This window comes from Cygnus olor, chromosome 1, assembly GCF_009769625.2.
Source record: "Cygnus olor isolate bCygOlo1 chromosome 1, bCygOlo1.pri.v2, whole genome shotgun sequence".
Taxonomy (NCBI): domain Eukaryota; kingdom Metazoa; phylum Chordata; class Aves; order Anseriformes; family Anatidae; genus Cygnus; species Cygnus olor.
This window is the reverse complement of record NC_049169.1, coordinates 87512267-87539162: the sequence shown is the minus strand read 5'-3', so window position 1 is coordinate 87539162 and position 26896 is coordinate 87512267. Positions and strand designations below refer to the sequence as shown.

The following is a 26896-nucleotide window of genomic DNA, read 5'->3' as shown; positions in this document are numbered from 1 at the left end:
TGCATACAGCAGGCATGTAGCAGATGCTTTTAATCCAGATATCTTCCATCAGAAGTTCATTCCCATCCCAACTTACTTCCAATACTAAATCCTATTATGGTTTTCATAAAATGCTTTTAATACTAGCAGGATTTTTGCTTGATGTTAGTCTTTCTACATAGATAAATAACTATTGACTTTTCATTATAGTTAAAAGTCTTGAAGTAAGATGTAAATAACTAAGAGGAAATGACTCTAGATTCATTTCCTAAGGGTCCCCTTTGTACTGCGGATTTGCCTATACTGGGAAATAAGAAATGCAAATGATAGATTTCTCTTACCATTTTACAATTTGACTGTCATCACTAAAGACATATTTTGTTTTTCTCTACTCATACAATTTCCATAATCAGAGGAAGTTGTTCCAGAATCAGTAACTTTGTCAGCAGCAGCATCTGAAGATCATCGCTGGGAAGTACAGACATGTGAAATGGTGCAGTGAAATTTAAACAGCCATTAAGGAATCCCAGTTGGTGCTCATCTTGTCTTTTAGATTGTGTTTGGGAACATTTTTTAAATAAAGGAGTGGTACAGACATTTTGTCATTCTCCAGGGCTGTGGCTTATGCTTTGCATTGTAATATAAAACCTACATTAAATGTACCTTGGAAGTGCTATTTGTGTTTTGCCAGTGGAAAGTTCCATTTGAGCGAACTAGAAATAAATACGTAGTTGACATCTTACAGTATATTTCAGTTAAAAATGAACAACGTGTGCTCTGTACTGGAACAAATACACTTATACCTAATATCAGCGGCTATTTTACTTGCAGCAGTGTAATGGGAAGGAAGAGAGGCTCTAATCAACAAAATAAGTCAAAAGTTCATTTTTGAAAAAGCACAGTTTTGAAGTGCAAGGCATGTTTGTGACTTGTATCTTTAGGACATGTGAAAAGTAACATCCCCACCCCTGCCAAAAGAAAAACCCACTTTCTTAAAGGGTCATAACCTTCTTAACAACCATGTCTAAGTACCAAGTCTGGAGATTGGGCACCAGCTGACCACTTTTGTTGTTGTTGTTGTTAAGAGAAAAACAAAAGTAACAGAACAATTTTCTGAGGTTGATTAATTTTTATCTGCAGTCATGATACATGAGCTATGATTGAAGACAGTTGTGGGATGAGTGTCACTTGACAAACAAGAGATAACCCTCGGTCTTAGATAAGCAAAGGTGTTTTTTTTGTTTTTGTTTTTCCTCCATTGTAGTGGTAGAAATAGGCCTAGAGATTTTTCTGTTTACTCAACGCATTATGCCATCTCAAAGCTACTTTGAGTAGAGGGTTCCTCTTGCTTTTGATCAAAACAAGACCTGCAGGATACTGAGAAGTAGATTTTTTGTCATGTTATCAAAAAAGCAAGGGTTTATTTTGCAGTGGAACTTGAAACCTCTTCATTTGAGCAAGTTCCTTACAAGTTTAGAGTTGAGCTTCGTGGCCTTTTTGAGAACTTCACTCAGACTTTTCCAGGCACTTTTCTATGACTATGACTATTACATACTACTAGTCTACTCTAATATAATTCACTGATGTTAATGTGCATAAAAAGATGTGCTAAAGCATAAAAATGTGTATTTTAGAAAAATGGTGTGTCTTTAAATCTCCACCTGTACATGGTGGTGCTAGCTGCTGTCACAGCTGTTCCATCACTGTGCTCTGTCAAGTTTGTTCTCATTTTCCAACAAAATAGCCCCATTTTTTTTGTAGGGGCCAGAAATTGTTAAACTTCATCTGCATCTCTTGCCCAGTTTATTTAGGCTGTAGGTGTGTAGAATCTCATTATAAAACTGCATTGGACTAAGGACTAGAATATGAGACAAAACTTTGATAATATCAAATTTTAATAATAAAATTAAATTTACAGTATCTCAATATAAATATTTTATCTGTGTCGTTGACTGAAGGTAGTTTTTAGTGTCAGGATATGAATACAGATGACATACCCAATTCTGTAAAAACTTTTATTAATCAGTAAGACACATTCCAAATTAATTGAATTGTTAGATCGTGGGATATTAGCCTGCTCTACAAAGCAGACTTATCCTTGCAGATGTGAGAAATGCAGAATATCCTTCACCAAGGATAATAAAATAGGATCAACAGTTTGAATCAGAAATAAGCTAACATAATCTGTTTATTGCTATCTGTAGGACTTCTATTAGTAAAAAGCACTATTGAATCATTTCTCTCCTGTTTTTTTTTAAAGTTGCACGAATGAAAATTAAACTGAGATGGTGTTGGATTTGGGATTGTAGGGTCTTTGGTTTCCTTGGGGGGGTGCATGCATAGTATAACAGGAAATCTGGGTAGAGAAAAGGCTGAATATCTGTAGGTGTGGAAGCATGTGTATCTATAGTGATTCTCTGAAACAGTTGAAACGGTTGTTGTTTTTGTAATATTTATGTTAAAGAAAAAATTAAACTCTGTTAGATCACAGAATCATAGAATAGCTGGAGGTGGAAGGGACCTGCAAGGATCATCAAGTCTAACTCCTGGAGATATTCAGCAGTCTGTAATTCCTAGATCTTCTAAGATTCATTTGAAAAGCTGCTTAGACTTTTTTTTTTCCTAGCTTTATTATTACTATTGTATTTGTCATTTTCTAAGTAGATTGCTGACTGGTGACCTGAAGCGTTATTCTGTTGTAAATGGAGAACTAGTGTACAAAGAGGTTAAGTATGTTGCCCTTATCTATGTTGTTCAGAGAAAACTGGCAGCACAAAGTGTTATCCATATACCCTAAATGGTAGTTGAGGCCTTCAATCCCAAATACCACTTCCAGCTTGCAACAGATCACCACATCACCTAAGTGGAGAACAAGGGGATCTAACACCAAATATGTCCTTTAATATGATATTGATGAATTTCTCTTACTTGAAACTCTCATCGCTGGTGCTCTCCATCTTTCTCTCCCAGTTTTATGGAACTTGAGCAATTTTTTAAGTATTGAAAAGTTTATGCTATAAGAATGCCATAAGACCTAACATTTGTCTGCCTCTTAGATTTCAAACGCTTTTTGCAAATGCTTATTATGGTCTTTGTATTATATTATGGTGTTGTTAGACTAAGGTGTGAAAATCCAGGTACATTTTTTAGTGCTCAGTAGCCGGGGAAGCTTCTGTACATTCAGTTTTGAGTTATTGTCCTCCCTATATTAGGGGAAGCTGCAGGTATGCACTGACACATACATGTGCCTCTTCTCCCCACTCCCCCAAAGCAAATCCTTAACAAATAAAAGTGGAAAATCTCATATCTTAATAATGAGAATTTTCCTCCGTCAGGCTGTTTAACAAATTAACAAACAACTTTCACAAAATGAAAATATTTTCAACTGAAAAGCGTAACTTTTATTACAAAGTATTATTATCATTTTCCAAGTCTTTTCAGACTACTCATGTCTCCATTTACTTCCATTACTTAGAATATCAACTGCAGTTTTCTTACATTGTCAGAATTTAAATTGCCAGAGGCCTTAAAGAACAGTCCTGGCTGGTATGCTTTATTTAGATGGCCTGCTTTAAATTTACTTTATTTTTTTATAGGCATGCTTCCATTATAGAGCTGTTCAAGAATGTTGTTTAAATAATGTTAATGTCTAAGAAAAAAAAAAAGGTGTAATCTTGTAATGAAATCTGTGATTCAGCTTGTGGAGGTAAGGGTTGAATGATATGGAACCACAGGGTCTACAAAACAGTTGCAATCTTATCAGAGCTAACCTTCATCTTAACCTTCACAGATGGAGCTCAGTGAGTTAAAACAACAAAACTTTATTACCCGTGCCCAGTATGGTAAAGGTTGTTTTTCGTCCTCTGCAATACTAATGATTTTCAGCTGACTGCATTTTAATTAAAACCACCAGCTAGGCTCTTAGCTCACCACGCTGGGATGCTGGTGTTCGACAGCTGTGGGTGCTGCTATCTGTGCATGCTCAGAGCCAGCAGGGGCAGAGAAGATCATGCCTTTGAGTAAGGAAGCCCTTCGTGCTGTCTGCTTTATTTTGTGTCTGTGCTAATATCGGTAACTTCAGGAAGGTTTTCAATGAGAAAGTACTGAGCTTTTTGGAAAAAGAGGTTAAAAAATGAGCCAGTGTTCTTTGTTTAAACAAGCACAGCGTTATAATTTGCACAAGTTGAAAATTCTCATTTGAATGTTTATTCATATAAACTGCTTGGGTGCATGTTAATGGATGTTAATTATTTTCATTGTTGTGAGAAGCTGAATGCCACAGCAAAACAAAATACCATAGATCTTTCAGTGCAACTGTTCTCTTGATGTTGTGTGTACATAGAAGATGAAATTTAAAACAGTGCTGTTGACTGAAAAGTTTTCTTGAAGAAAAGTTCTCTGCAATTATACAAAACCCTTTACAGAAAGGGAAGGCAAAAGCAACAGTGATACAGGTCTGAAAATATATTAGTTCTGCATCCTTATGCTTCTAAGCCACTTCTACAAAGAAACATTCTCATACATAATATGAATATACAGTATGCAAAAGAACATTGCTCAAAATAATATATATATGATGCAATAGCATTTATTTTGCTCAGAAGAGTAAAGACAGACTAGACCAGACTTTCTCTGTCTCCAGAGCATGCCTGAGAACTGTTTGAATCAGAACATCCATCTGTTTGCATTCACTATTTTATAAAGCTGCTTCAGCTAAAACTATAGCACGTGAATAAACTGTCTGCAATGTGAATTACGTGAAATTTATGGAAAAGAGGTAATTAGCACAGTCCTAGAATACTATTATATCTCTTTGCTTAGAGCAATCGATAAGGGCAAACTCTGAAAATGGTGAGATTCAAATTTGCATCTAACCATTTCTCCCATCCAGCCAAATCGAGGCTCTTGTGTCCTGTCAGCCCTCACTTTTGTTGCTGCTGTTTTAAAGTTTGGGTGGTAATTTTGGTCTGAAAGAGGGCTCCTGGAAACGCCAACTCTCAGTGAGGCTAGGCTGAGAGACAGCTGGTGGCCGGGAGACTGCTCTGGAGCAGGAGCACAGAGCAAACTTAGCAGGGCCCTGTTCCTAAATCTCTGTGCATCCTTTATTTTTATTTATTTATTTTTATTTTTATTTATTTATTTTTATTATTCCTGTATTTTATCGCTAGGGGTAGGATGCTGCTGCAGCTAGCTGTTGTGCTCTAAATAAAGCCATCCTTGCCTTTCTTTTCTCTCTTACAAGAACAGTTGTTTTACTGGCTTGTACTTAAGCTGCGGTGTTTAAAATTGTGCTGATCAACTTGCTCCCCATACAATACTACTAGCTATATTGGCTGGGAGTTGAGGGAGTGTTTTGAAGATATTTTTTTTCTCCCCCTTCCTTACAAAGTCTTTATAATAGAAATCTTAAGGGTACCAGGCATTTAAAAATAAATAATTAATAATGTTATTGAATACTGGAAACTTTTAGGGTAATTTATCATTTCTTCTCATTAAATTTCTCTTAAGTTGGTAAACAAAATAGTAAAGCACTGAGGGTGAATATTATTCAGAACTTAAATCTCTATCAAAGGCTTCATTTGTATGGGAGCAGAATTTTAACATGATCGTGATTTAAGTCATGTTGCTAAAACTGAGTAATACAGTAATATTTCTGAGACAGACTCAGTACTATGAATGTTACTCTGGCGTATATACAAGGAATGGTAGCGTATACACTTTGTTGCATAATGCAGTATTAAACTTAGTGTTGCTTACTGTATTATTTTTAGATAAATGGATATATAAAAACTAATATTTTCTTCAAAAATAATTTATTTGCGTGGTTTAGATTCTAATGTTGCTCATTATAGTAACAAAACTTAGCTGTAAAAAGTTACTTGATAGAAGTAAAGAAGCCCAAACCCTCAAGCAACCTATTTCAATCTGGTGTGGTGGCCTCAGCCAGCAGCTGAGCACTACCCAGCCACTTGCTCACTCCAACATCGCAACAGGACAGGGGAGAGAATGGGAAAAGAAAAACTGAGAAAACTTATGTGCCAAGATAAAGAGTTCAATAAGGGAAGGAAGGAGAGAGGGAGAACACAAACCAAAGGGTGAAAAGGCACTCACCACCTCTCAAAAGTTGACTGATTCACAGCCAGTCACTGAGCAATGGTCTAAAAGCCCCCTCCTTTCAGTTTTTACTGCTGAGTGTGATGTTATGTAAGGAATATCCCTGTGGTCAACTCAGGTCAGCTTTTGCAGCAATGTCCCATCCCAGCTTCTTGCCCACCCTAGCCTAGTCACTCTTGGGGGCAGAGATGGACGCAGAGAAAGCCTCCGTGCTGTGCAAGCACTGCTCAGCAATAGCCAAAATACTTCTGCGTTATCAACACTGTCCTAATCACAAATCCAAAGTGCAGCACCGTATGGGTACTATGAAGAAAATGAACTCCATCCCAACAAAACCCAGTACATAATCCAAAATACAGATCTACGTCTGTTCCTTCCCACTAAAGGCTCATTAGGAGCATTGGGACTTTTCTGAAGAGTTGTGGCCAGAAATGTTCTTATTTGTAAGCGGCGTTACAGTTTCTCGTTGTTGTTTTTATGAGCTCCATCAGCTTCTGCAGTATGGTTGGATTATTCTGCATGTATTCAATTGAGACAGAATTGTACTTTATGCATCTGTTTTTTTTCCCTCTTCCAACGTTAGACCATTATCTTCATTATACATTTACTATTTTAATTTCCCATTACCTATTTTCCATAGATTTTTATGACCCATATTGGCCTATTTGTGTGCTGTATACTTATGAATGGTGAAAAGGTAGATACAGGTTCAAATATTCTCCTCTTATAAGCCTCAATTTAATCAATGGAAATCCTCAGCAAGAAGACATCTTTGTGTACCATCAGACAACCTAGAGTAAAACTCTTTTATTTCTGGGAGTTCAGGTCCATTTTCTCAGAGAATATGGTGTAAGATGAGTCGTGGCTGGGATCGATAAGAAAGTCAGTCCTGTGTCTGTGAAATACTGAGCAACTCTTTTTACTTACCTTTCTCTTGTGCTACTTATCTGGCAGCTAGGAGTTACCATCTTCGTGCCTAGAGGTTTGCTGGGGAAAAAGTGATGTTGAAAATATCATGTACATGAAGTAGCCAACTTTGGCCAGGTTATCTGGAATATTAGGATTCAACAACATGAGTGGATTATGACTCTCATACTGTGTTTGGGAAAGAAACCTGAGACCAAGCAAACAGCCTGTTTCTTCTACCTGGACTTGTACCAAGACTGAATTTGAAGTAGTGTATTGTATCTGGGTGCATTGGTTTATTGAAATATAAAATTTTTGGACTTGTTTTTAAGTTAGTAAAGCAAGCTTGATGAATGAAAGAAACAGACTTATTCTGTCCATGAGAAATAAGCTACAGGAGAAGAATAGTGGCATCCTAAACTGTAAATCTTATTTAAAAGAAAAAAAAAAAAAGCCTATGAAAATTCAAGAAAACAGTTCAAGAATATCTTAATTTGTGTGGATTTTGATGTTTTTGGCACATGATTATATCCTTCACTACAGCTGTTCTGTGCTACTGAAGAAGTATCAATGAACTGGAAGGCCTGGCAATAAGTAAGCAACTATAATCTCTGTATTGACATTTCTATTAGAATCTACATACATGGCACAGGAGCCTTTTATATGGGTAACTCACCAGGTGATGTGCTTCCTGAAAGTACCTTTGGAGATCCAGTATTAGAGGCAATGTGGTTGGCTCTCAGCTCTTCAAATGTTCAAGGGCATGTAGGTACAAATCAAGTAGCTCTGGAAAGTGCAGTAGTTACATTAGGACTATGACCAATGATAATATTCAAAACAAGTCCCGCCTAACTTAAAACAAACAAAAAACAACAAAACATTCAAGACAGTCTGATTTGGTACTATGCAAACTGAAAAATAAATGATTGGAATATAAGTAGTTGCAAAGTATTTGTAAGTAGCTACTGCTGTGCAGAAGTCATCTGGCACAATGTCAGTTTCTCTGTTTTCTTAAGAAATGAGTAACATTTTGGGGTGTGTACTTAGAAAATCAGCCCTGCAAATTTTTCAAGCTTTAAATTATATTCTAGCATGCATACAATATTTTGGTTCCTATGCTCACTCGTTTTCTCCTTTAAAATGTTTTAATTAACACAGGATGCTTTAATACCTAGAGCAATGTTTCCCAAGCTATTTGTTTGCAATAATTTGTGTACCTGACAGAATTTAAGCTTATGATCTTATCTGTCTGTTAAAATACCTCAAACTGAGATTAAAATACAGCTGTATAATATTCTTTATATTTAAAGTAGGGGGAAGAGAAAAACAAAAAAAACAAAAAAAACACTAAATGCTATGAGCAGATTGATGAAAAGGTTAAAAATGGAGGGTCTGCCTAGAATTGATGTCTTATTCCTCCTGTGATTTCCCTAACAGACTTCATTTGGGGTGGGGGAGCCAGTTTTGTCTATATTATCAAAGATTACTGGAGCTCTTTGTGTCTTTAAAGCATAATAGCCATTTCAACAATCTAATGTTGAAAGTAAGCAAAAAGTACCTTGAAAAAAATAGAAGAGCAAGCTCATGGGGCTTAGCATATATTAGATATTGCATGCAGTGCTATTGATTCGTGACATTTTATAGCATAATTGTTGGTATTTTTGTAGAGCATTTTGGCAGAACAGCAATTTTGCAGGCCAAATATTCTGTGGGAAAATATAAGTTAAGTTGCTGGGGAAAAAAAGCAAGAACCTGTATAATTTACTCACTGCTGTTTCCAGAAAAACTTTATTTGGCAGCAATATTAAAAACAGCGTAGCTCTAAGTAGCTGCTACATCGTTCAGCCTGAAGTACCTGCTCATTTCTACACAGCAAGGAAGGTCCTGCAAACAGTACAACCCCAAAGGAGAGTTTCTGCACCTAGAGGTTTTAAAATTACTTCTTATGTGGCTGCCAAAGAATAAAAGATATTTTGTGAACTCTGTAGGAGGAAAAAAAGCATGGACAAAATGCATCATTGAAGACAAAAATAAAAACTTAAGTTCTTGATTTCAAAGATGCCAAATGTGTCTTTCCAAAGTAAGCTTTTTTTTTGCTAATTTTTCTAGCTCTGTATTTAAGCTTCCCAGTAGAGGCTCTGCAGTCAGCTCAGGTGATTAAGAACTGTTGTTTTGCATACAAGAGTTTGTTTTTATTTTACTGTTACATTCACTACATTGATTCTGATCTTACCCATCATCCTGGCCTTCCCTCACCTGCCAAAATCCCACAAACAGGACAACTGTTTAATTATAAGTGTTAGTACCAATGTGCAGACGTAGTAGTGGTTGGAAGAACACCTTTGTGTTGTTCTAAACCTCCTGTTAAGATGGACTACAGGGGACACTAGGCTGGTGAGGGTCAGCATTGTCCCCTCAGATCCTCAAGATGGAGGCTGACCATGGGCAGGAAGCAACTGGGGAGGTGGGAGCTTGTGCCCTGAAGTGCTTGTTAAATTGGATTTCTTCTAGATCTGCACATTGTGCTCAAGGGTCTGCTTACAATGCTGGTGATATTTGCACCTACGTGCAGAGGCAGCTTTCATGGAAGACTACCATGGCACATTTCATGGGAGGCTTTGAGTTGTGCTCAGCAACCTCAACACCAGTGGATGGAGCAAGGGATTTGCTCACAGCAAATTTTGCATTGCCAGGCAAATCGCCTTGTTCCTGGTCCTGCTGTGAATGTTAATGCTATACCCTGTGAAGTTTTTGTGGAAAACTGGTAGGGAGGTAGAGCTGGATTTTCTGGAAGGGGCAGGGAGCTAGGACATTAGGCAGAAAAATTGTAGAGTCTGGCTGTGTGATTTATTAGAAAACTGTCTTTTTGGTTACCTGATCTGTCAATGTTCATAAGGTTGGGGTCTGTATATATAGTTTTACTGTATAATGCTGAAATCATGAAAAATTTGTGAAAAAGAAAGGGGATGGAGCTCGTAGTAGCTGACTGTATAACCTCTTGATACTTTGGCAGCAAAGATTACGTGCCAAGAAGCTGCTGCTGCACCAGTACCACACCTTTCTCAGTTGTGCTGTTACAGTTTACTGTAAATCATTGCTGAGATAATTAAAAATAACTTTTTGCCATAGAAGTGCAATTAAAAAAGAGCAGCCGGTATTTTTGAAGTATTTTGGCTTGTGGAGCAGTCCCTGACACAGCCCTTTTTTCAGCCCCAAACAATTGAACTGCTGTGAACTGCAGAACAGTGGCAGGAACAAATGGTGTCACAAGTTAATGGTATGGTAGGGGTAGAAACAGAATTTGAAAGTCTTGGTCACAAGCAATATATCATTGAATAGCAGTCAGAAGATAGTTCCAAGGATGACCTTCAGAGCATAATTTAGAAGAAATGTAAGTAGCAGGAAGTGGAGTTGGTGGACACCCAGAATGAGAGAGAACACTTGGGGAGTATGGAGTAGCTCTGAGCCCTCAGACACTACCAAGTGTTGAAGGGTCAGCATTATTGACATACTATGTACTTACAAGCTGTTGAGTTGACACAAATCTTAACGCTTCCTAGTCCCAGTGTGAACTTTCTGTAGAGTAGTGTGGTTTTCTTGCTGGGACAACATATGGGTAAAAATTAAATTTGGTCTTTATAGTAAATAGCTTATCCTATTGAACAGAAGCTGCTAAAGTGACTTTCACCTGAAATTTTTCGGTGTTTTTTTTTTAATTTCAAAATCCTAAGTCCAAATGCCTCTTTTGCATATACAAAGTTTATGTAAGAATACACATGCAGAGCAAAGAATTAAGAAATCTGCAAAGATATTGGGTACCTGTATCAGATTTTAAAGAAATGTGTTCTGTATAAAGTCAGATATAGAAATCCCATTTCATTTTCTTTCTAGAAAGAGAACAAATTAAGCCCTAATCTTGCGGAGTGTAATGAATTTACATGTATTTTTACTAGCTTGAGGCTTTAGTATAGGTGCTTTTTTCTATTTACATACCATAAGCGTCAGGTTTGCATCTAACATTCCAGTTCATTGTCTGTCTTCTGTTTTGATTAATCTACTAGTTTTGTGGCTGCTATGCTAAGATCAAATTTTCTACAAGTTCAAAACAATAACCTGTACAGCAGCTGAGTACAGAAATACTGACAACTGTGTTGCTCTTTCATCCTGCATCCAATTCATGTTGTCCACAAAACTTCAACTGACTGTTCTTACCTGCAACAATTATAAACGGTGAGCTTTAGAGTACTTAGCTTACCTGAATTGTCTGAATAACCAGATAATTAGTTTCTGAAAACTAGTTTATTTTCAGTAACCAGTATTTAATACTGGAACTGAAATGGAAGTGTAGATTATTGTTGTTATTTATTTTTGAATACGTTTTGTTTTCCTGTTGTTGCTGGCAAAACTAATGAAACTTTATATAAAGTTGGATGGAAGTATATTAAACTACCCTAGCTTGCTATATATTATGAGCTGTTGCCAGAGCTCATTAGAAAACAGACACACAAATGTACCTAAGTACATTTATTTAACATACCTGCTTCAAAAGATGGCTGAGAAATTGTGAAGGACTTGCAGGTCAGTAGTCTACAAAAATCAGTTTACACAGTTTTCCTTTTGACCATCCTCCATCTCAGGTTTGTGCAGAAGAGCAGTATACTGCATCTCATACATACCTACAGTATTAGGTACTACCACGTAGTTTCTAGCTGGGAACTGCCTGGCCAGCACTTCCAGGTTTATCTGAATGTAAACTGAGATAACGTAACAACTTCCCAGTAAAAAGTTTACAAGGGCTAGGGAGAAGTTTTGCTGTGTTTTGGAAGGGGAGGGTGGGGGCGATGACTTGAACTTATAAGCACACCATGCTCTAGGCAAGTACTTACCTTCTCAGAAGGTACTGAGACTATGATTAGCGGATGATATAGTCCAGAATGTTTTGCATACAGATTTTTGGAACTGCACTATATACACAAGTCTCTTGAATCTGACAAAAAAAAGAGCAGAAATCTTGAGACTGATTCTCATGAGAATGCGTAAGAGTTTTGTATTGAAGATGAGGTACAGAAGAAAAATGCAATTTGTGTGTGTGTGTATATATATATAAACCTATGCAGTAAAAATAACGTATCCATTTTTATACATATTTGACAGAAATGTCCTATTTCAATTAATCAGACCCAATTATTGTCTGTCTACTCCTGTCTACATGGTTGTGACTGACAAAGAGAGAAATGTGCTGAGGAATGACAGTGTGATTGCCAGTGTCTGGGTTATATGCTTCTTTTCTACCTCCTGTGGGTTGTCTGCATTCTCAAAGTCTCAGTCCCTCGCGCCTTTACATGAGGAGACCCGGAGTTCCCTAGCTGCTTCACTTTTTAAAAGCTTCAATTTTTTCCTCCCCAGGGTTTGTGGGGAGAGGGTGTGTTCCCAGGTCTTGTCCCAAATGCAAAAAGGTCAAAGAGTTGAGGAAGTTTTGAAAGCTGTGAGGTCATACCTGTAAGAAGGGAGAATTGCTGCTTTTGATTTCTTTTTGCATTGTCACTAGTTGCAAATTCAGCCTTCCAGTGTGATCATATGCTAATAAGTCATTTTGTAAGGAAACTGGAAGCCTTATGTAGTCATTATTCTGCAATCATGAAAAGTAGGCAATAATGAATGAACATCAGAGAACTAATAAACAATTATCATAGTCATTTGATGTAATAGTTTATATACTCAACAGTATGATAGATTTTTTTTTTTACAGAATGTTAGGGATTGGAAAGGGACCTTGAAAGATCATCTAGTCCATGCTTCTTTTAAATATAAATTATGAGGCAGACTAGCATTCTAAAAGTCTCTATTTAGCTCTGCTACTAAGAGCCAGAGTTGTGGACACTTCCTGAAGACCACCTCTTAGACTAAATACTATGCTAGGAGACCAGCTGCATCATATAGCATAGTGGAGATAGTAATTGCTGTGGTCTGTAGGATACTTCTTGGAGTGAGAGTGAAATAGGAAGATACAAACTGAAGTTCTTGTCCTCCCTTTTCCTAGATTTTTGGTTCTTGTGGAACATCTTAACTCTTAACAGCACCTCTTAACAGCATGGAATTTTTCTGCGGTTCATGACTCCCAGAACTGAGTTGAACTGCTTTCATCCCCTTGCCCCTATGAATGCTCTGACTTTCGTATTCTAGAGAACTGGAAGCTCTGATAAAAGCATAATTAAAGTAACAAAAATGACAATATCTTGTGTTTTTATAGCAAAAATTTAGCTTAGTATATAATATTCTATAAAATTATTTGATTTTTTGGTTGCCATGTGTTCAATGACCAGATAAGATAGTCATGGAGCATCTTAAATGGTGTGAAGACCTCCACTGATGTAGAAGTTCTAAATAAAACTCTAATCTTCCTAGTGCCCTTCCTTCATAAAAACAAAAACCAACACAAACACATGAAGACCTATGCCAAAAATCTGTTCCTCCTTTTTGCTGCTCAGAAATTGCATGCCTAAATGAGTCTTATTTTTGCATTGAAAGGACATCATGCTGGCAGGCAATGTGTTAAGTAGGTACATTGGGCTAATATCTCAACAATTGTGTTCAACTATAATGTAGTAGAGTTCTCACGTGGGAGAGATGCTTGTGACAACTGAAAGGCAGTTGGGGGGGGGGGGGGGCATGCTAAGAAGTGTGATCTTTCTTTTGGTGAATGATAAATGAACCTATCTAACTTGACCTGCAGTTGATGGTCCCTGAATGCCCACAGCTGTCATGATGTCATTAGCTGGTGGATGCTCTGCATGGCTGTAAATCAGCTTATCTACAGTGGGGTCCAAATATGTCTCTAGGTTTCTGTCAGGTGAAATAAGACTTCTTGTACTTGAGGAAGTCAGTTGCTGCTATTGCAATTGCAAAATCTGGAAAATGCAAAGATTATTATAGGTCATGACAGTAAGAAGAAATGACATTATGTTAAAAGTTATCAATATACTTTTAAAAATCTCCTGGGGTTAAAAGCAAATGAACATGTCGTGTTTAAATATCTTTGCCATAAATAGTGTACTTTTAAGATGAAAACTATGTGGCTGAGGCTTGACATCCTTTGTAAAACGTGATGTTCTTGAGCACTCAAATTTTCACAGAACTAAGACTTGTTGTAGTTCATATGTTTCTTGATTATTTTTTCTTTTGAGGGGAAGGAAAGTTTGCATTGCTACATTGTTTTTTTACTGTCTTCTGTCTTTGTCTTGCAGTCTTCAGATTTATAAATTCCTTTGAATGTTGTACTGGATAGACAAGACCTGTGGTACACAGCCTGTGGTCATGAAGACATCTGGGGAGGGATTGCAGTGTAGTCACATGTTGACTTTTATCAACACTAACTTGCATAGGACAGTGAGGAGGATTTTTTTTTAATCAAGCCCTACTTTTAGTTTGGTGTGCAACATAACTGCAGAAAATACTTAGCAGTTGAAGATTGTGGTGGTTAATGCTGCAGCTAGAAAGCGGGTATTTTTATAGGACTGTAAGTCTGAAGAAGCTTCAAAATCTTTGTCATAAGAGTGCAGTGAAGATGCTTTCATTAGGCATCACATTCAGTGGGAGTAAAGCATTTGATATGGTGGAATACTACTACATCTTATTTTTTACTTCTATGTTCAACCCATCCCTTCAAACAGATAAAAGACAAATGATGTTTATGCCTCCATCAATCAGTGACAAATGGTTTCCTTGAAACTGCAGCCGACTTTCTCAGGACATGCTCCTAACACAGAATGCCCTGTGAGTGATGCCTCATCTTACAAACAAGGCCCTTTTGGACAACCAAAGTTTGTTAGTTGTATCTTAAGGTGAATTATTTGTTCTTCTAAGAAAACAATGCTTACTGAACTAACAATAGAGCAATAGAAGATAAATCTCTTCACCTCGCGCTGTATATTTTTTTTCCCTTCAGAAACTGGAACTACAGACTTCTGAGAAAATAATTACTGAACACCTCTGCATATCACAGGGAGTTATTCATTAAATCAGTACCTTCTAGCTGTTCCCTAAACTGGGTGAACCTAAAGAGATTGCAAACCTATGTAAGTCGATAGACTAACCTACTCCATCAAATATACAGATATGAACAAATCAGTACTCAGTACCTACCCATGTGATTCAAAGTTGTGCATACAACAAAGAATAGATGGATCTATTTTACAGTTTATTCATAAAGCTACATGAAATTTTATTCTAAATAAACCAAGATACAGTAAAATGTTTCTCTTTCACTCTTATTAAGTTTGCCACAAATCGATTTACAAAATATCTTTGGTTTTTATCTAATTAAAAACATGGGCAGTGAGGATGGGGGAGGCTGAAAAAGCACATGAATTATTCATTATCATAGCTCATATCTCTTATTCAGCCATAGCAGGAGAATGGACCACTGTGTAGAGAAGAGGAAATGGATGAGCAGGTTGCTCTGACACTGGACTCGACTCCAGTGATTTTTTTTCCCTATACTGGTTTATATATACATCATGATAATAAGAGCTTGATGCTTCCTCCTTTTGTTAACTCAGACATGGGATGAGCACCAGGGAAGGGTAGCAGGTTGTTTTTCTACAGTAATTTTAAGTGAGTACGGTTGAGCTTAGACTCCCACAGGAGACAGTACTATACAAGCTCTCAGTAAATATGCAATTATTTGGGAAGCATGAACAAACTGATTTGCTGGAAGACACTGGTGATTGTTTTATTTTCCTTTCTTTTACCCTTTTTTTTTCTTCTGTTTCTGCTTTGGAATTCCAGACTATATGGATGAGGCTGGTATGCTCATCTGAGAATCTGTTACTCATATTGCAGGCTTCTGAATTTCATTTCACATATTTGTTTCTAAGCATATTCTGGAGACCAGGTTAAACACATTTCCAACCTCTAATGGAAGTTAGTCTGCAGAATTTCTATGCTCCAGACTGACTTGACTGGGAAAGTATCTGAAGCTGTAATGCATGTATCTAGAATGTGTGAATAAGCTTACGAACTGAAAGCAAATAGACTGTGCTGCTGCTTAGGTTATTCAGCTTACTACCCTTCCAGTAATTAGTTCTCCTGCTCACCTCTCAGATTTTACTTCCAGAACTTCTGGGTTCAGTTAAACAGTAGGATATGATGCCATTCCTTTTGGCATTCACTTGAGTGTATCAACAAGATCCCTTGCAAGCCAAGTAATAGCAAGTTAACTATCCCTATAATAATTCCTATGTCTCTAATTGAGGTCATTCCCCTTTTGATACTGATTTTTGCAAATGGATAAGCAGCTTGGAAATAAAATGAAGTAATGAATTATGTTATTGGTACACAGTGGTAACACGTTAGCGTGATGATGATCACACAAAGTGATCAATGAAAGATGAACATCTTCAGTTGTTCATCAGCAGTTTGGTAGCAGGTGTTTCAGCCTGCCGCATGCCATGGGAGCAGGCTCAGTTTCACATAGCAGCACAATAGTCAGAGAAATGATGGGCAGTTCTGAAGGAGCCTGTCAGCAATGTGCTTGAAGGAATATTGTTGTGCCGCAGTGAAGTTTAAGTGCCACTGCTTCAGTTCATGCAGGTGAGCGTGGTGTCAGATAAAAGGCATCCACACCGATACAGCAAGCTCTTCATTACTATAACTTGCAGCGCATGCTGGTAAAAATCAGTGATCTGTCACTTTACCTTCCTCTAATTATCTTTAGTTTTGCTTCTTTAGTTTTATGTCTTAGTTTGAATTAATGTGTTAGTGTTTGTAAGGTTTTTCATCTTTGGACTGCTTTATATAGCTGCATTGTGTAATTATTATTCTTAATTGTTTCCGTTTGGTATAGTTTCAATTAAAACCACTAATTGACTAGTACTAATTCAATAAGAAGCAGAAATGGCAGGACTTTCAAAATTTTTTTTAAAGCTCTAGTGACTTCCCTGAAGAATCAGGGAAAGATGGGAAGAAGCAATGGTTAGATACTCTTATGGGTTTTACTTCATCCATATTTACCCCATTGATTGCTTGCTAATTGCAGTAACTTAAATGTGCCAGTGCCCATGTAACAATAGACTCTGAGATCCACCAGACTTTGATGGGAAAGCTTAAGTACTGGTGCAGTTTTTATTGTCATTGGAACGAAAATGCTTTCTTTGAGTTATTATTTAGGAAATAAAAATGGTAAACTCTGAGTTATGCTCTGGTTTGTGTGCACGTAGCCAGGACCTTTTTGCTGTGATTCTATAGTATTTATTTAAAGCTCTGTTTCTTAAAGAGGTGAAGGCAAAAGAGGATCTTTCCAGTGCTGAAGGAGAATTTCAAATACTAAATTGGAGATTCAAAGCCTGAATAGTAAGTAAAAGGGAAGTAATATTTGAAACCCTGTGCATTTAACTCACCTTTATGATTTGATGCACTACATTATTTTGTAAGGTGTTGACTGGTAAAAAGCAGTCAGTTATTTAAGTCATAGTACTGCATGCATTAAATCATGAGCAGACAAGGTCAGCCTCAGACTGAGGACTTGATCTTTTGTACCAACTGTCTCTCCCTGCCCTGATAGTATTCTGGCTTTTCAGGTGGCCAAAACAATGTGAGGGGCTGAGGTCCATGGGAAGTAGGGATATGGCAGGAGAGGAGGCTGCAGACCAGCTCCAGTACCATGAGGCTTGTTGGGTCGAATTCAGTACAGTACAGACATGGCTGCACTGAGCTGGTCATAAATGATGAAGATTAACAGGTGGCTTCTGAATTTGTACAAGTCTCTGAACTAGAGACACTGTAAATGTAGAAATTATTCATGTTTTTTTGTAAAGGTCCCTTCTGCTCTGTTATTCTTTCTGTTCTTAGTTAATCCTGCAAGTCTCATTCAGACAAGTGAGGATTGCCAGCTTCTTGTTCTCATTAGCCTGCCAGCATCAGCATTGTTCATCATTTTGTTTCAGCACAGGACCTCTGTTTTTCCTGGCAGCATCCTTAATAATTGTCTTAAGATCAGTTGAATCCAGCTCTATTCTAGTAGCAGATACCTGTAAAATGTCATTATGTGTACATATTCTTAGCTTCCTGACCTCTGTTTTACAAAAGAAATGGCCCAGGACCCAAAGATGGCGCACAAGCAGATTTTGAAGGGCATGCTGCCAGGCTGAGAGCTAAGATGCACAGTATCTGGAAAAGGAGCTGACTTTCTACTCTCACTTTCCATTCAATTCTGAATACAGTGGGAGTGTTGCATTACATAGGGATTAAGATGCTTCTGGAAAGGTGATCAGCAGTGCTTTTACCACAGTATTGTGGCATCTCTCACCTTCTGCTGAGGTTTTACTATCATCTTTCATTTAAAAAGAAAATTACACCCTGGCATGCTATCCTTGCAGATCCTTGATGCAAGTCATTGAGTCTTTACAGTTCATAACGTGTTCAGGAAAACAAAGGTATTGTTCCAGAGTACTGAGGAGAGTGGTGTTTTATAAGCTAGTGTTTGGCTTCAATTATGCATTGGTTTGCTATAAACAGTCTGTATGTGTATGTGTACGATTTTGTTTTTTTCATTTTCCTATATAGCCCTTTTCCAATACTGCTTTGCCTTCCTATGGTCTAAAATGGAAGGGAACATGTATTATTACTTCAGACTTCTGTTTAACACTTTGTGGTATACAAACAGCAGAAACATCACTCCATGGCTATATTTTTCCTTGATGCATTATGACACTGCTTATATGCTGGTCACATGGATTTACTGCCTCGGTAGTTTGAGCGCCTATCAGATAAGGTACTTTCAAACATAATTATGTTTCTTGGAGTTTGATCTTTTCTAGTATATGTGTAATGGTTCATGTTCAGGATGTGTGACTCCCTTTCCCTTCTCAAAGGCCCACAATGTTTTCTACAAAGCTCAACCAGGGCTGCCCTGTTTTGTCATCTTGTCCCAATGTTCTTACACTGGCTAATCCACGAGTGGCAGGCTGTTGAAGTTTTACGGCTGAAGGTTGTCTCACTTGCATTCCAGGGCTCATCTCCAAAATCTCACCAGATTTCAGTCTCATTTGCCTGAAGAAAACATTTATATGCACCATAGTAACTTCCAGGGTGAAGGAAGGCTGAATCATTTGGAGATGCTCATACTTGTACTTGTTCTAGTACTCAGTGCTTCATGTAAATAACAGGGAGGTGACTTGCATTTGGGGTTTTAAATTAAGTGCATTAACAGCTTTCTGCATTATTCTGGCTACTTCAGCCATAGAACAAATGTTCTGCAGTCCAAGACCTATTAATGCTTATATTTTGAGAACCAAAACAGGCTAAATAATCAGCCACTTTCCATCCTATATTCTCTTGTTTAACTTTCCTAATTATTCTTTCTTTAAATTCAGGTTTTGCTCTTCCCTTCCAATTACATTTACTTCTACAGATTTTGAGAGGTTTGCCAGTGACTGTCATAGGCTCCTATATGCTGCTGCCCACGTAGAAAACTGTTGTCATCTTTACCCCTAAACCTGGGTCACAATTACAGTTATGGCTCTACAGAGCTAACCTAACATGTCTGTGTGCATTCCTTAAGTGACTTTAAATTGGCACGGTTTAAATGTAAGACTTGGCTGAGGTGACCGACTTTGGAGGAACGAAGTCCGTGGCCTGCAGGAGTTCCCTACCCTGAGGCTGCCCCAGAGCATGGCCGCCATCATGTGGTGGTGGCTGCCATCACATGACAGTGGGCAGGGCCAGCAGCGGCAGCTGCCCCAGCCGCTGGAGTCACGGTGCGGCAGGTGGCACACAGGGAGGGCTGCAGGGAGGTGGGGTTCTGCTGGCTCCACCAGGGAGCGGTGGTGTTGGCCTACCCAGAGGACGTGGCCTCTCCGAGCTCTGCACCCAGCACAACTGAGGCAGCTCCCCAGACAGAGCCCAGGTAGGAAAGTGCTGTTACCCAGGTGTCGGGCTGTGGGGTGTGCTCTACTTTTATGGTGGTACAGGAGCACCTGTGGGAGGTGTGCCTGTGTGGAGGAGCTCCTCCACCTAGCGACAGAGCTCCTGTGCCAGGTGAGGGAGCTGGGGTTATTAGCCTAGAGAAAAGGAGGCTCAGGGGAGACCTTATCACTATCAACAACTACCTCAAAGGTAGCTGTGGGATGGGGGTTGGCCTCTCCTTCCAAGCAACAGGTGATGGAACAAGAGAAAATGGCCTCAAGTTGTGCCAGGGAATGTTCAGGTTGGACATTGGGAAAAGTTTCTTCACTGAAATGGTTGTGAAGCATTGGAACAGGCTGCCCAGAGAAGTGGTGGAGTCACCATCCCTGGAGGTATTCAAAAGACATGTCGATGTGGTGCTTAGGGATGTGGTTTAGTTATTGATAGACTTGGCAGTGCTAGGGTAACGGTTGGACTTGATGATCTTTGAGGTCTTTTCCAACCTAAATGATTAAGTAGTTTAATTGCTGTTCTGTTTTGCTAGCTATGCAAACTTGGTGGGAAACATATGGATAACTGAGATTGTCTGCCTTTTTTTCTTTACAGTAATTTTGTTGGTTTCTGTAACATTCCTTAAACTTGCTGTTTTCATTGTAATGTTTTAGTTGTGAACTATGCTTTAAAATGTTTATTTTCTAAGAACATTAAGAGAATTTTTCTGCAATTCTGTTACCTAGTATAGCTGTTTCTGCTTGAATGTCACTACAGCAGCCAGAAGTTTAAATCTGCATTTGTAGATGGCAATCAGCAACTTTGCATGCCAAGTGCAGGTCCTCTCTTTTGCTTTCTAACTTAGACCTCTCTGATCCCACTTCTGTGGAGATCATCTCAGTGGAGACAGTGTAAGGGAATTAAAAAAAAAAAAAAAACTTTTAAAACTCTTTATTTTTATGATTCAATTTGTTTCCATGGAAATAGGATCAACAAGATTGTCAGTAACTAACAGTTGAAAGTGAGAATTCACTTGTAGATTTTTGCAGACTCCCAGACTGCAAATACTGATACCGAAAACAAGTAATAAAATCTTCCATTAAATGACAATAATAGAAGAACCAATTAAAATTTTAGGGAAAAAAAATGCTATTTCCTTTTTCTTCTCCTCTTTGGATATAATTGCTTACTGAACTGTTTTGGGGTACAGAAGTTACCTGTACATGTAATTTTCTTCAGGCTGCTGCTGTCCAAAGAAACAGCTTTATATAATGAACATAGTCCATACTTTTTATTATTAGGGATTTGACCTGTTTGAAATGGACATCTGTGATTGATGAGGGATATATGTCAGAAAACCCCATCACTTTTTTCAGGTTCCCTGAGTTTTCAAATGCCAGCCTCCGTTTTTGTGTAAGAAGTAACTGACAGTTACATTTCTGAATTACCTAGTTCTCTGATACCTTCAAGAGACCTCTTTAGCATGACCCTTATGTATTTTGTTCCTTGATTTAGAAAGGAAAGCTTTCTTCTGTTGCCAGATATGTAATACAATTTATGACCTTTGAGGACTTGCCTTTGTGTGTTTTCCTAGTCAATTACAGAGTGGCTGAAGTCAACAGGTTTTATTCCCTAATCTATTATTGCATGTTGTTTTCAGGCACTGCTTTTTCCTTCAGTTCTCCCCCGAATGCAAAACTAGGATTTATCCATACGTATTTTGCTCAACATTAAAGGATTTGTGTAAAATATTTTACCCAGGGGTCCTGTTGTGTACTTAGTATGTACATATATCTGAATATGCTGCACACCACCACCTTTCCTTGCTAGGGAATGAGCTAAGATACACTGGTTAGTCATTTGTAAGTGCAGAACCCTTGTTTTTTAAGGAATTGTCCTTAGAGTAAAAAGGTTAATGAGAAAGGTGAGGGAACTTTCTAGCCTGGGAAACAAAATGTGCGGAACTCATAAGGTCAGATGGTCTCTTCCATTCCTTACCTTACTGAGTAAGGGCTTGGGCCTGAGTAACTGGTGTCCATGCGTTTTTCTTTGAATACAGTAAAATGTCAATAAAAAGAATCTTGAGCTGTGCAGGATACTAAAACTGCCATCCTAGATTACATAGCTACTGCTGGGATCAGTGCCTAAATAACTCTTATCTGAGATTAAGAACCCACTATTAATTCATCAGTCTGTGACAACTTGTGGGAGAAGTGTCTTCCAGTACATGTGAAGTTATCTAGATATCAGACCACGTAAAATAGACATCTTCAACTGCTTGATGCAACTATTCCTATTAATTGGAAAAGCTTTTTACTGTGGAGTTTGATATAAAAATAAAACATTGTAGTGTATCTTTCATGTACAAATAGGGCTTCTGCTGCTAAACTGTGAGAATCTGCTTCGCCTTGTTTCCAAATAAATTGCAGAGTGGAGATTGCAAACGTGGGAAGTAACAAGGCTCCAGTGACACAGTAGAGAAAAGCCTATAGTACAGGTCTCCACGTGAAAAAAAGATGCACTCTTGTTGGTTCTGGTGCCGTGCCATGAGTTCTCTCTGCTTCCCACGTGCAGTACCTGGAACTGGAAGTCAAAGATGAGCTACAAATTGCTGTAGGAACACACAACCTTCCAGAGCCACCACAGGGTGCTGGGAGACAGCAACAGGGTGGACTAGAATCAGAGTATGTCCTGAATTGGAAGATACCCACGAGGATCATCAAGTTCACTAAGGGGGTGGTCAGGCACTGGAACAGGCACCCCAGGGAAGTGTTCAAGGCACCGAGCCTGCTGGTGTTCAAGAAGCATTTGGACAAACAACACTCTTCAATAACTATGGTTTAGTTTTTAGGTAGGCCTGTGTGGAGCTGGGAGTTGGACTCAGTGATCCTCGTGGGTCTCTTCCAACTTGGGATATTCTGTGATTCTCCTGATTACACATGGGTCCAGCCAAAAATCAGACCATGTGCCTGAGAGCATTGTCCAAATGCTTCTTGAACTCCGGCAGGCTTGGTGCCGTGACCACTGCCCTGGGGAGCCTGTCCCAGTGCCTGACCACCCTCTGGGTGCAGAACCTTTCCCTAACACCCAGCCTGACCCTCCCCTGTCCCAGCTCCATGCGGTTCCGTCGGGTCCTGTTGCTGTCCCCAGAGAGCAGAGCTCAGCGCCTGCCCCTCCGCTCCCCTCGTGAGGGAGCTGCAGGCAGCCATGAGGCCTCCCCTCAGCCTGCTCTGCTCTGGGCTGAACAAACCGAGGGACCTCAGCTGCTCCTCAGACATCTTCCCCTATGGACCCTTCATCATCTTTGTTGCACTTCTTTGGATGCTCTCTAATAGTTTTACATCCTTAATGACTAATACCTTCTCAGTCTTTTTTTTTTTTCCTGTGTTCCCCACATAAATCTACTTCTCAGTATGGCTAGTACTGGGCAAATCATGCCAGTGTTCAACTGAACATGTCTTAAATAGCACACTCTGACCATGATAATGCCTCACTTAAGAGGCCAACTGTGGTTTAAAGATAATAGTCAAGATTCAGACGTTGTTGAAATAACCGTCACGTCTTCAGGGAAGTTATGACTACTTCCATCACACTGAAACTGGTCTGCTATGTTTACTTTTCTGTAGAATGCTATCATTAAAACATTTCCTTATGAAAACTAATGTTTAAAACTAACATTCAATATGTGAAACGCAGTCTTTTTTTTGGTAATGTTCATGGTTCATACAGCCTTTAGTATAACCTACTGACTTTTAATAAACGCCTCTTGCTGATTTTTAAATCTAAGTATAGTATTTGATTTTTGCAAATCTGTAGTATTTAGCTTAAGAAAAATAACTAAAGGGGGAACACTTTGAAACCAAATGCCAGTATTATAGCTAGAACAAGAATGAAATCAGGTCATTTGTTTTTTATGGTGTTCTCTGTACAGCTGTTAAATATTAGCGATGTTCTGAAAGGAAACAGATTGTAAAGTAGTTTGTAGAGATATGAGAACAATTGAGATTTTCATCTAACTCAAGTCTTAGTGTGGTTTGTAGCCTTATCTCATACCTTGTACTTGAAAAAATGTAAGGATTATTTGTCATATTCTCTCCTGATCTTCAGATTCCATGTTCATCTGTTTCAGTGATATTTACTCCTGCTTTATGCCACAAGTAAAAGTGAAATAGAATCTCTTATCAGTTTCACTGCTGGTTACAATGTTAAAATAGAATTTTGAAATTTTTTTTTCCAAAATGTTTTTTTTTCCACTCCTTTATTGCAAGTCCTGGAATTTGATCAGTACAAACTAACTTTATCCTGCTACTGTGTCCATCAGTATTATCAGGTTTGTGTGATTTGAAAGGTGAAAAATGTGCTGAAAAATTTCAGAAGTATGCAGTACGCTAGGATGCCGAGAGACTCAGTTTGAAGGTAGACTCAGCTGTCATCTTGTCAAAATGCCACAGCTTCTGCCACCTCTCATGCATGTCAAGTTAAGTGTTCTGGGAGGAGCTACAACATTCTAGTGCTGACATTGCCAGTAAGATATTTCTATTTGCGTTTAAGGTCTAAGAGAAGAATAATTTTGCATAACTGAAGGCATAAAATGGTTTGGGTTGGAAGGGTCCCTTAAGGATCATCCAGTTGCAAATCCCCTGTCACAGGCAGGGACACCTCCCACTAGACCAGGTTGCTCCAAGCCCCATCCAACCTGGCCTTGAACACCTCCAGCGATGGGGCATCCACAGCTTCTCTGGGCAGCCTGTGTCTCACCACCCTCTGAGTGAATAATTTCTTCTTAATATGTAAATCTACTGTCTTTTAGTCCCCCTTGTCCAATCACTACACTCCCTGATAAAGTCTCTCCCCATCTTTCCTATAAGATAGCTATAACATGAAATACAAAAGAAAACGAGTGCATATTTAGTAAATTGTTCAGTTTCTTTGTTGCACTGAATTTAACTATTTTTTTAATATTTCTTGGCTGTCGTGGTGGGGGAGGAATGCTTTCTTAAAAATTAAAAGCAGATTGTATTTCTCCAAGGAAGAATGTGTCCTTGTCAGAGATTATCATAGATTGAATTCTGTCCGACTTCTGATGTTGACATTTTGGGGTGGTAGAACTTGCCTCATTTGCACTTAATATCTAGGAATAGTAATTAAGATCGTGCACCAACAAGCTCACAGCTGTATTTATAAGCGTAACGTATATATTATGTCTCAGTACAGTGGTTAGGTAAAACGTTAGATGTTAAAATTTTTTGAAAATATTTTTTTTGTATGATTAGATTATTGCTCAGTATTTTTGCAAATGCTTCTTTTAAATATTTTTATTGCCTAATGCATCAATTTTCACAAATTGGAAATTGTCAGTAGCACAGCTCAGAGCACAGTGGAAAGACACAGGCATGGAACATGTAAGATCTGCTTTGAATAAACTGAAGCACTGCCCATGTTTGATGAACCCCTCTTGTTTTAGTCTTTGAAACCTGTTATTGAAATGCTGAAACTGCTTTCTTACACTAGTAGTAGATTTATATTATTAACAATATGGCTAGCAGCAAACTTTGGGGCTTTAATTTTTAAGTTCAACTCAAGGTATTGATTCAAAGTGAATACATAAATATTTCTGAAGAGAATTTCATATTAGGGGAGAGTATGTTGCGATTTTTTTCTGTAATATTCTTGAGACAGTAGTATATTGAGGCTTTTTTTGCTTTAATCTAGTTTATTCCAGTTCTGAGGACTGTTCTCCATTTTAAAAACTATGTTGTCATCCTACCTATTATACTTTTATTCTGATTATTAATTTTTTGCTAGAAGTCTTTCTGAAGCCTGTTACACATTCTCCTTTTAATGTGGTTTGATATACAAATTCAGAAAACTTCTTACACTTTTCAAAACATCTACAATGCTTAAACTTATGGGATGTGTTTTATCTATGGAGAAAAAGTTGCTATGTCCTTATCTCATTTAACGGATATGGTAGGCATGATAGGGATCGACAAGGGAGAGATTCTTCTATTTCTCTTTTAAAGAACCTCTACTGGCAAGATTTTAAGGCTTGGAGCTATGTATTTTAATTAAACACTTTTTTCTTTTCTAAATCCTCCATGGCTGTGGAATCTTGAGTTAATTCAAGCTGTGTGCATTCATGCTTGGCAAAAGGGAAGAGACCTGGCCCATCAGAGTGTGGAAGTCCCCTTTTCCTTTCTGAAAGCCAAGATCTACTTGGGATATTATGTACTGCTTGCTGCAGGGTATATTTTACTCATATTTCAAAATCCCAAATTGGGAGCAGTGGTACACACATGAGCACTGTGCTAACTAGTCCTCTATGACACAACTTTGACCAAATCTGAATTTTTTCTGATGTTGCCATAAATGATGAAGTAGCAGCTTTGTCCTTCCTGAATGTGTGCCAAACTCGGAGGTCAAAAGCCTTTGGCAATGTAAAAATCCCATGAGGTAACAGAACATTTGCCAACCATTGGTTATTGTCTGGTTATCATATAAAAGTATGTTTTTTGTTTTTTAAAATAGCCTAGCCTGAAGGTCCTATTACTCTTGCTGCAATTGGGAGATGGAATTCCAAAAGTGGTTGCCAGTAAATACTTTGACTTACCCTATCCTGTCCACCCTATCAGGCTGGATATCACAAAAAGGTTTTTCACCAAGAGGGCGGTCAGGCACTGGGAGAGGCTCTCCAGGGCATTGGTCACAGCACCGAGCCTGCTGGAGTTCAAGCGTTTGAACAATGCTCTCAGACACGTGTTCTGATTTCTTTTTTTTGTTTTTGGGGGGGGGAGTTTGGTCCTTTGGGAAGCCAGGAGTTGGACTCAATGATCCTTGTGGGTCCCTTCCAATTCAGATATTCTATGATTCAATTTTTCTGGGTAGTTCCTACGTATGCACTCCAGTGACTAGGAGTCCCACTCCTCTGGTCACTGGCTCCACCTGGAATTCCTTTTTCCACTTTGAATTTCAGGCTAATGGAGCTACGGGTTTGGGGACTTTT

The 26896-nt window shown here is 38.4% G+C and overlaps 1 protein-coding gene across 7 annotated transcripts in view; it reads left to right on the top strand.

The window, feature by feature from the left end:
* Positions 1–26896, top strand: part of EPHA6 (EPH receptor A6) — a 542377-nt gene that overhangs the window by 97618 nt on the left and 417863 nt on the right. Inside the window, exon 1 of one of the 7 annotated variants that reach the window (XM_040567895.1) lies at positions 3939–3998. The exons of the other annotated variants lie outside the window; for them this stretch is intronic. The gene's annotated coding sequence lies outside the window, so the exon portion shown is untranslated. Of the gene's footprint in view, positions 1–3938; positions 3999–26896 lie in introns of those variants that run through there. 7 annotated transcript variants of the gene reach the window in all.